This window comes from Vidua chalybeata, chromosome 8 (genome assembly GCF_026979565.1).
Source record: "Vidua chalybeata isolate OUT-0048 chromosome 8, bVidCha1 merged haplotype, whole genome shotgun sequence".
Lineage (NCBI taxonomy): Eukaryota > Metazoa > Chordata > Aves > Passeriformes > Viduidae > Vidua > Vidua chalybeata.
The window spans coordinates 16,760,291-16,771,859 of NC_071537.1; the positions used below are offsets into that span (position 1 = coordinate 16,760,291).

The window sequence follows — 11,569 nt, forward strand, 5'->3', positions numbered from 1 at the left end:
ACTTCCAAGGGAATGGTGCTCACAGTAACATGATAAAATGAGAACCAACAGAGCATCAGGTTTTGAGTCACTATTTAAAACCTTTGCAGCCCACAAAATACTTAGAAAAAAAGCGATCAAAAAGAAATGACTATAGTGTAGCAGTTCAATATATATATATATATATATATAGTTTAGCAGATGCAATGTAACACTTCATGCAACACCACTGTCCAGTATCTGAAAAAATGGTCACAATCACTAATGGCAATGTTCTATCACTCTTACAGCAACACCACACTGAGCTGTCAGATCTACTCTAAGCTACAAAGAGCTCGTGCAAAACAAACTTCTGAGGCTTTACTCGATAGAGGATGCTCAGCTATCTTTATGCTTTTCTTACTGATAGGAAAGTACAGGAATCAACACTTAACTGTCAATTGCCACTTTCAAGGAATGTGAGGGTTTATTGCTGTGAACAATATAAATTTCACCTACTCCAATAAACACAATCAGTAACATCCCACTCACTGATGAATAAGAGAAGGTTCTGCATTGTCCAGGTTCAAGTATTGTGGGCTTCTTTCTATTGTCCTAAACTTACACTAGTTCTTCCCTAAACTCTGCCTTTCGTCATGCAAATTCCATATTCAGAACTCATCCACAGGATCACTAGCACAGCTTTCTAAAGAATGCTTTCTTTAATAAAGTACTTTTAATGAATCTTGTTTGTTTTAAAGGAAAGAAAAGTTGCAAGATGGTTCTACTAGCAGCAAGATGTGTCTGTGTTGGAAGCTGACTAGAAACCATATTCTAGTCAGGGTTCTGTTCAGGGTAACACCTAATGGTGTTACCATGGCACTGAGCCGCAGCTAATATACTCTGTCTTTATATTACACTAAACATAAGCAGAAATCTTCTCAGTTTCTTCAAGCTTGGGCAGCAGGAGCTTACATCTGCTTAAAAATTACACAGATGCACCTCAATGCATAATTCCTTTAAGAAATAAAATAGCACCTTTGTACTTCCAAGCAGCACACTCAAGCATGTTATAGAAAAATCTACCTGTATGACTAATGTCTCTCCCTGAACTCAGTTTGTTCATTATATTCCTTTAGACAAACTCAACAGAATTCCATCCCTAAATGGGCCTGCTGAGATCATTATAACTTCAGTAAAAATTACATACTTCAAAAGAATTGCAGAGAAAAAAATCTGTGCCTTTGCACATATGTGAACTGCAGCACTGGTTTTAATATAGTATTTACTACCAAACAAATTATTATAAAAGACAGTTATGCCTTTTTTTCGTATTTTACTCCCAGGTGTTTGATATCACACACAGCTATACCCACTCATTCCTTCAGTATTTCAGCACTTCCCAAATAGTAATAAAAGAATTGTCTCCACACCCTATTCAACAAGACAACACCATAAGCCATAATTTACAGATACAGAAAAGGGAGACACAGAAGTCTAGGTCCAAACTGTTTCAAGTACTCTTTATTTCCATATACCTGATGTTCAAAGGTTTAACTTTTCAGGACACTCAGGACCGAGTAAGCAGCTCTGTTCCACACAATTTTGATTGCACTGATGATGTCAAAACAAGGGCAAATTTGGCTGCATGTATCTCACAACTGTTAAAAATGAAAGGCCATCTGTGAACCCTTGACCTATATTACCTATCCAGCAAAAAATAGTAATTTATTATCCAAGACAGGCAGATACTAGTCCTCCAAGGCAGTATTCAACTTCCCTGAGCTGACTATCCTTTGTCTTCCTGCAACATTCCTCTTGTGCCCATTCTACACTCGCCTGCAGGTGATAAGGGGATGCTGGGGAGAAAGCCTTTTAAGAACAGAAGTGAGGAGCACTACAATGGATAAATTACAGTCACACCAACAACCTAAGATAAGAAATGTCCTAACATTTTGCCCCTTTAGCTATATTAGAACAGTTTAATTTTTATACTTAACCATTCCCAAAATACAGGAATTATCCTGCTGAGTTACTATAGCTCCATGCAGTCTAATCTGTCAGCAGCTTGACTTCTGCACCTGTCAAACAGATTTCACCTTTGTGAATAAACAGAATCAATACCAAGCCAGAAAGCACTGAAGTGAAGAGAGGTTCTTTGCTTGTTCTCTCTGCTTTTCAAGGAGGAACAAAGAAAGGGAAAGTTCTACTCAACGACTTGGCTGCAGATACTGTCTTTGGAAAATGTAATGGGCAAACTCTCACCAACCTCACCTAAGAACACATATAAACATAGATTATTTTTTTCAAAGGCTTATACTTAGATCAAATGTGTCTGTTTTCACAAGGACAGGAAAAAATACATCTAGAATACAAGGGCAATAATTAAATCAAATTTGAGATCCTGGCTTAATAAAAAGGTTACCAAAAACATTTTTACACTTGGCAAAATTACAACTTCTCCCTAATCTTGCTCTTGGAATTATTTAATTGACAATTTTATAAGCAATGCAAGGCAAGGTCTACGGTAACTTAACTGAAGTTACTACAAGGAGTACTTGTGGTTACTCTGCCTACAGGCATATTCAGTACTGGCATAAAGTCAAGCAGATAAACTGAAGCTTAAGTTACAGCAGTTTCCATCAGCTAAAGATAACGTTTCAAACTATTTGTATTTTTATGGATTCCCCCTTTGATTCATGAGAGTCAAGACACTTCCATTGAAAACATCTAGCAAAAATTACATGGTAAGTAGCTATCATCCCTTGTAAGAAATTTCAGTCAGCAAATTAGTTGTCAGGGTTGTCTCGTATTACCCACTCACTACAAAAGATGGAAACTGTAAATCCAGAAGTCCAATGTTTGGCAGATGTTTGCAAATGTTCTTTATTTATCAGATATGCTTGAGAAATCTAGGTGTAAGACAGCAAGATGGGAGGAGTGGAGAGGGTTCTCTTCTGCCAAGAAAGAAGTCAGATGCAGAGTTTGTATCTCATAGTCCAGAACCACAAAACACCAAACTTGCTCCAGCAACTCTGGTCCATGTGACCCACACACACTGCTAGTGCAGCAGCCTAGCAAGCAACCAAGAAAGCAAGACAAGAGATTACCTTCAGTAAATACTAGAGAACTGTTTTCTTCATCTATGTTGTTCTATTTATGCTATTCTGTCAATGTTACACACATATTAGCAAGACTTTCAGTGTCAGAATGAATCCCCCACTTCTTAGTCCTGATCACCAAGTCAAATGTGGAAATGAGGGTTCACAGATCTTCTGCATAGCAAAAATAATAGACTTAACTGGAGATACTGTCTCTAGTGTGTGGTGACACTAGGCTAAGGCCTCCAGTGTTCTGGTGGGAACTGTTTTCTTTCTGCCCAGGACAGAGCACTACCTCAGAATTTCTAACCATACTAATATCCCCCCTTTTTTTATAGGTGATAGTGGCAACCACACTTTTCATCAAATGAGCTATTTCATTGCCATAACTGAAATAAACTTACAGCAACTGTTCCAAATTTGGCCTAAACCTATGGTTAGATGAACAGCAGAGCTGATCTAACCAACCAGCTGCACCAAAAAGAAGGGAAGCACCACTCTGGAGCTTGTCAATCCATCTGTAAGTCCATTTAACGCTCTAGAGCAGCAGAAAACTTTTCCCTAGTTTCTTGGTGGCTTAGTTAAACCTAATTTATTTGGATATTTAATGACTGTCAGGGCTCAGAGAGCATAAGCCATAGCAGCAGCACTTCCTTTGTTCTAAGCAGCGACTGTAGATGTCTTCTGGAACTGCAGCCCTAGTTCATTGTTTGCTGCTATTATTCAAAACCTGAAGAAGGGCTTGTATGCCCAGCAGTTTGTGTGGTTTTCCCTATTGTACTAGTGCATGTACTAAGATCTATTACACCTGGAGAAGCCAGGTGTTAAAGTAAAGCTCCTCTGTTACAAGTCTCACTGGTTTCACCCAGCTTCACAATAAATAAACTGAAAGAGCTTCTCTACAATTAATGGTAATTTTGATTCGGAGACTAATCTCATGTAAATTTACATTTTAAATTTTCAGCAATAACTACACAAGAGTTACACATCAATAGTAGATTTTAAACACTCCGGCTCTGTAAGGCACCAACTGTCACTGAGTACATCATTTCAAGTAAATCTATTTGCATTCTCTGATCACAATCCATACAAAAAAAAAAAAACCAACTTGTACTTTTGGTAAATATGTATTTGGGATGAAAGCATAAAAATTTACTTTATCTATGATATATCAAAAGAGTTAAGATGGAAAGCTGCAAAATATTGGTTTGATTAAGCAGCTCTTCAAAATCACTTTGTATGCAGGGAAATTCTACAACGAGAATCAACCAAGAATACTTACTCAAAATATCATTTATATCATATAAAGGATCTTCTGTCTCTGCCACTAGTACTGATGATTCTTCAAAAAAGTAAACAACAATTTTATAAAACCATGGAAGAAAGAAACATCTTTAACTTCATTCAATACATACATTGGCTATTTAAGAAATGATCTTTCATCTGAAAGAAGAACTGTGTTTTCATTATGAAATTAATCAAGAGTCTGGTTTCTTACACATTCCACTCTTCTTCTTAAGGAAGGAAATAAATATAATTACATTTGCTTTAATCAGTGGTGACACTTCTCTAAGAATCACTCAAGACTTTTATCTCAAGATCTACTACTTTTTTTGTGGCATAGAGAATTTCTCTGTCTGATCTGATTAGTAGTAACCAGCACTGAAATCTATCTCCAGAATACTTAAAATTTAGATTCCCTTGCTTTAAGATGCTTTGTTTATACACAAAGACTTTAATGGATATAACAAAATGCAAAAAGCCAGACTGAATTACAAGGCGTTCCCCAAGAGCTTGTTTTTAAAAAACTAAGCTGCAATAACAGGTGAGCAAAACAAGTGTGTAGGGTGGAGTTTGAAAGATGGGAATAACAAACTGGATGTGAGTGATTTTACAGCAATTATGAACTAGGACTCTCCCTGCTGGTATCAGACTGTACTTGCAGATTCAGCTGACAGAAAGTAATTATGTAACACTGCCATCAATATCATACATGCAATGAGAATCATAGCCACGAATCAGGAAAATATCACTGTTCACAATTTAGGTCTCACTGCTATTCCTTGCTACCTCTCCACTGGTATGTTGTATGTGGGAAGGGTTCTTTCTGATAAGAATTACCATGGAACACAAAGTGGTTTTCCTCCTTGTGTAAGAACTTATACTGAAGCTGAGCAAAGGAGCCACCAAAGGCATCCCCTGTCTGCAGTGTGGATACCTGTTCTTCAGCACTCATTGCTCCATCTCCATGTGTGCCCTCTTTAAAACAACGAGCACCAACTCAACTGCCACTGAAGACTCGCTGTGGGAAGGCAGTTCTTGAACCATTACAGACCACAGCAATGAAGCTCTCTGGGATGAACCAGTCACTGACACGACAGTATCTCAAGGAAGTGAAGATCCTCCCGATAACTCTTATTCTCATCTCTGACCTCTTCTGGGAAAGTAACTTTTCTTGTCTTTTCCTGGTCAGATGTTTCATGAAAATAGGAGTATTATAGCAAATCGCCAGGCTACTTTCTTAATTCCTTTCAAATGTCAAAACATACATAAACCAATGGCAAACAAAATTATTCCATTACAGGAATGAAGTTACCAATGCACAGTAATAAATTAAGAGTTTGGTTAGCTGTTAGGAAAGCTACTGACATATGCATGTATTTCAGTATTAATAATTGAATAAATGGTTTCAGCTTTAGGTAACCAGTCAAAATTATTTGTTTCACAAGTAAGAACTAATAGTGACAGCTATTGACACCATAGTGCTCAAGTAAAACTACATATCTTTCATTCCAGAAGTGGCCCACACTTGATAATTAACAATTTTTGTTTTATAAGCAATCATCCAGATGAGGACAGCAACACTTGATTTTCCCATGGGCACACATTGAGACAGACACTGTCTTGTCACAGCCTGATGGAACTGGCTGCCAGTGCTACACCTGCTCTGCTCATTACAGGCTTCAGTCTCAAAGCATGCCAAGCTGTTACTTTTCACGGCACTACATCTACTGGAAAAGCTTAAAGATAAAACTACAATAATCAGGAAAATATGCTTTATTTTAAGAAATGTTTAAGGCACTACCCACCATCACTCAAAAGAGATAGCTACAACACTGATACAGAATCAACTTTGTTTCTTAATCTTTCAAATATTTAGTCTAATATTAGAAATAAAACTTTTTCCCAGATAACTGCAATGAATGTTTTTTTAACTGAGGATTTGGGGAACAAACAACCCCAAACTAAGGTGTACTTGGTGCAAAGTTTTCAATAGTTGAAGAAAGGATTCCCCTTTTCAACACCAGCAGTATGTCTTTCTACAGGAAATGATCAAAACTTTGCTTGGGACCATTGCACTGGTCTAAAAAGGGTCTTTACAGCCAAAACTGCAAAAAGGAAATAATCTTTTGGGTTGTTTCTTTTTTTCCCCACTGGGATGTTCTAATTGAGATAGCTGGAAGAACATATGAAGATGCTGTTGGCACCAGTCTTTCAAAGTACAGAAAGATTATAACTTGATAGCTTTTTTGTAAAAAAGGTAGTGTAAATTATATATATATATATATATATATATATATATATATATATATATCCATCAGTAGGTAATGATAGGAACAATTCCTATGTATCCCCAACTTGGCAAAAATCAAGATACAAAGTTCAGACACTTCACTTTTATCTGCACTGCTCTCCACTCTTCTCTAAGTTCTTCTGTGCATCCCACAGTAACTTGCTTATCAGTCCTAAAAATGGAGCTGCAGAGGAGCAACTTTAAACCAATACATTTTATCTCACTTTATTTTGCATATTCTGCAGGCTTAGAAGTGAAACATAGAATTTTTCATTTCCACTTTAAATCCCAGAGTGCTCCCAGAGCAGGGAAAACCAGTTAGAGCAGAGTGGCAACTCCACTGCCAGTATTATCTCCTTTACTGCTTTCAGCTGAGGTCTGGGCACATAGAATGCCACTCACAGTGTATGTTTTTATCTTCCTTTCAAGAAATTGGATAAATAAGGATGAATGCTATTTGATTGTTGAATGAAATGCACAACTAAACCAGTATTTTTCCTGTTTGTTAACTTGACCACCCAGCATATCTAAGAGATTGTCTGTTGAAGTGCTTTCACTGTCATGTGCAGTCTTAACTTGGTTAACACTCCAGAATTTCTGAGAGGGAGATGTTAAAATCCACGCAATGAACCCTGAAGTAATACACTTTTCCCACACTAATCCTCTAATTAATACTGTGAGGTGCCAGTGCATAGTTCCAGACAAACAAAAATGGTAACATGTCCTTTTGTCCCAACAGTGACAAACACCCAAAGTAAACCCTTCCGTTCCCACGTGGAGAATGATGAGAGGTACAAAACACAGGCACAAAACACAGATAAGGGACACCTGATGCCACAGGAAACAGAATCGTTTGCTAGCAGGACACACAAAGACCTTCACACAGTTTATACTGTAAATCCAGGTGGCTGGACATGTGAAGCACTACCTCCCTGCTAGAAACAGTGACTTTGTTTCTTCACAGCGGCAGGTATGGCGAGAAAAAAAAAAGAAAAATCAATCTTGTAAAATTCATAGTTCTGCCTCTGTACAGGAAGACAAGAATGTATCCCAAAGCCATGGAGGATGAAAAATCCACTTTGGAAGCAAGCTGGCATTAAAGGACAACTATATATAGGATCCAGACTCTATCCCATTTTAAACACCAACAGGCAAGAGGACCAGGAACAGAAGTCTATCTAGGTACAACTCCAACATGTTTATTAAATCAACTGGCTTAGCTTTTAAAAATACATATTTATGTATTTTTTACTTCAACAGAGACTATTTTTGATTAAAAAAACTAAGCAAAACAAAACCCAGATTAAAAGCATCTGGGATTTGTCTCTGGCTTCAGGGTACGGACTTAGTGCAATGCTACTTTTAGGTATTATTATTTAAATTTTGTTTTAAATTAATACACTTTGAATAACACAGTTACTTAATTCTTACCACTTACACCCCCCCCCCCTTTTACCTATTTGGCTAAAATAATGGGTAACAAGTTGATAACCGAAAGAGGTTACCATTTAACCACTGAGCCAGAAAAACTGCAATTGAATGGTGCAAAACTTTCACAGTTCACAAACCAGCCGCAGGAAACTGCTGGGCGTCTGAGCATTGTCTATACTTCTGACATCCCATTGCGTGTCAGAAACTGACACCAACCTTCCACTACCTACGGAACCAACTATGCTCCCTCACAGTTGTGCGCGTGTGTATGTGAGATGATTCACTTGCTTTTATTTCAGGGAACTGATGATTCATTCAATCGTCTCCAGATCATATTAATCTACCAAATATGCACATAAAGGAAGCAAAAATCAAGTTCTTAAACTTTTTTATGCTCACATGTTTATTTTTTTCTTTGAGAGAGAAGAGAAGCAATTAAACATGGGAGACGAACCAGGACAGGTTACGTTTCTGCTCAAAGGCAAGGTTTGGAGAACACACCCAACCCACGTGTAAAACGAGCAGCCGTATTCCAGCGGCGGACTGCGAGGGCAGGGGAGCTCCCGTCCCCTCCGGGCCGGGGCTGCTCCCTCTGCTCCGGTACCTGGGGCGGGCAAGGCGGGGCGGACCGGTGCGTTCCCCCCTCCGCCACACCGAGGGCTTGTGCCTCTCCTCCTCCGGTGACATCTTACATAATAAGCCGAGCTAATCACGCCGGAAGCGAGCCAAACCGCCACGGAGCATCAGCGGGGATAACTACCCGTGAGAGGAGATGCTCGGACCGGCACCCGCTCCTCGCTCACTGCCCGCCCTGGCTCCTTGCTAGAAAAATCCTCGCCGGGGCGGCAGCGGCTCCCGCAGCAGGCGCCAGACGCGGAGCCCTCGCTCGTCCCCCGCCGCGCTGCGCGCCGTCTCCCCAGGAAGCCGCAAGCATCGCGAACGGCAGCAGCTTCTCCCGAGCGCGTTCCGCGCTCCCAGCCCCGCCGGCTCCAGCCCCGCCGCCCTGCCCGGCCGCCGCCGGCTCCCTCCTCAGCGCCGAATTGGAGGAGAAAGTTACTCGGCGGCGGCCCGGCGTCCGCTGCCGCCGCAGTTCAAGAGCAATGTCACGTTCAACAACTTGTTATGACACATGATCCCCCCCGCACGCATCCGCACCTCGCCGCCGCCTGCCCGGCGGCCCCCGGCGGGCCCCTTACCTTCCCCTGCAGAGGCCACGGGCACCCGCGGGCGTGTGCGGGAGTGGGTGCGTGTGGCAGCGCGGGCGGCGCCGGCTGGGCGGGCGGGCGGGCGGGGGAGGGGAGGGCGGTGGAGCGGCGGGAACGCGCCTCGCCGGACTTGTCAGCGGGCGGGGGCGGCTGCGGGGCGGCGCGGGGAGCGGCGCGGAGGGGAGCGCGGGGGGCGGAGGAGTTCCCGGGGCTTGTTTACGCATTGCCGCCCGCCCGGTGCAGGCGCTGCACTCTCTGATTGGACACAAACTGGGGCACAGCCCGGCTCGGGCGCTGCCGCCCCAGGGGCCCCCGGCGCCTCTCGGCCGCCGGTGGAGCCCCCGCCGGGCTGCGGGACTCGGGGCCGCCGGTGCCCCGCGGGCTCCGCCGGCACCCGCCGCCCGCCCTCCCTCAGACGCTGCCCGGCCGCCGCCCCCGCGCATGCCCGGCGCGCGGGCGGGCCCGGGAGGCGCTTGCGTCCTGCGCGTGCCCGCTGAGGCGGAGGGGCCGGCGCGGAGCCGCTGCCCGGTCGGTGCCAGCGGGAGCGCGGCCGGGGCGCTCCGCGTTGTTCTCCAGCGGGGCGGGAGCAGGACCGGCGGGGCCGCCCCGCAGGCGCTGGTTATGTAACCGGGGGTATCTCTGGCGGCCCCGCGCCACCGCCCCTGTCAGCGGTAGCGCCTCGGGAGGAGGGGCTGCCGCTCCGTACTCCCGTGGCTGCGTTTCCCGAGCTGGGAGGTGGATGTGCTCCCTCCGCCCCAGGGACGGGTCTCCGCCGAGTAGCGGCAGCGGCCGCTGCGCTTTTCTACCCCTTCCCCGGACAGGTGCGGCCCCATCCTGGGGCCGGGCAAGAGCACATCACCGGCCAGACCCTTCTCCTTCGCCGGCTCCTAGCGCATCGCACCCGAAAACTTCAAAGTTTGGGCAGTACGCGGTGTCCGCGCCTCGGTGCGGAGCGAACAGCCCCAGACAGCGAGAGCTGCTGTGTGTGGGCAGCAGTGGCTCAGAAACACGCGCTGTTCCCTCGGTGTAGGCAAAAGGCCATCCCAGCAATGGGCATTTTCTCCTTGATTTATTTCTTCTGGGGTGGGTGCGACTCGTATCTTATCCTTGGTAATTTCCATTGAAATAAACAGTTTTAAACCAAGGAAACAAGCAGAACATAACACAGTTGTATGACATGACTCATATACTCATTATTTCTAAATAAGCAGCTCCTTAATGCTCCTTTTACTCCCATCCCTCAGTCAGCAAATGACAATAAATGTAATAGCGAAATATAAGCCATGAGAGCTCTTTGCAATAGGAATCCCCACTATGCACTCTCAGTACCCACCACAGGAACTTCCCTGACTCATTTGCAGATGAGTAAGCTTCTCAATCAAGTTTTCCTGGCATTTGATGGTAAAGCACTCGACTTCCTCATACTGACAGCAGAATCAATAGTCCCTGTAACCTGTTCCATGTTGCCTCTTGCACAAAGTTTGGAATAAGGGCCCTGGCTAGAACCATCTCCTTGCAAGCCGCTAGAGTGGTCAGCCAGCAGTCAGGACTGCTGATACTTACTTAGAGCTGAGCATTCACCTGCAAATTAGCAGCTTTCCTGACTTCAACTTTCATTCTTAGATGGAAAGCAGGAGTGCAGTTTTGAAAGATTAATTTTAATATATCCGTGATGCTTTCCAAGTAGCATTGCATTAAAAAAAATCTAGAGAAGAGTTCTCTTGTGCCTGCCTATTTAGACTTCTTCCTTTTAATCACTTCCTGGGACAAATTACCAGGATATCTGAAGTAAAGATGCTTTAACATCATTTGAATCAGATCACATGAACACATTTATTTAGACAGCACTGAACCCTGTCAATAAATAGATATTCTGAGGCTTTCCTAGTCAGACTAGTGTTGATCTTGACTGTCAGGTCAGCTGTTGGTTACAATTGTATTTTTGATAATAAGCCAGATTGGTTTTATCAGAGCAATGCATTTAACTCCATAGAGTTTATAGTCAATGGGTGTCACACAATGTAGAGTATTTTTAGAGATTAAAAGACCCTTCACTGAAAAGACACTAAACTGTCTATACTTCAGACTATCATATCAAGCTCACTGAAAACTGAGACTTGGGTCCTATCATTAAAAGTTTTGGAGAGACTTTTGTAGGGTCTTGTTTTAGGGGGGTTAATTATAAGTTTTTATTTGTTAAAAAAAAAAAAAAGAAAAAAAAACTCTGAATCATGAAAGAACAGTTCCAGAGAGAGCGAGTAGTTCTTTATCTGGAAAAAAAGGTCAGAAAGAGAAGAGAA

The 11,569-nt window shown here is 43.1% G+C and overlaps 1 protein-coding gene across 1 annotated transcript in view; it reads right to left on the bottom strand.

The window, feature by feature from the left end:
* PCGF5 (polycomb group ring finger 5) overlaps positions 1 to 9,579 on the bottom strand; it is a 58,388-nt gene extending 48,809 nt beyond the window's left edge. The window contains exon 1 of the mRNA XM_053949762.1: positions 9,261 to 9,579. The gene's annotated coding sequence lies outside the window, so the exon portion shown is untranslated. The remainder of the gene's footprint in view (positions 1 to 9,260) is intronic.
* Between the last annotated feature and the right edge of the window lie 1,990 nt (positions 9,580 to 11,569).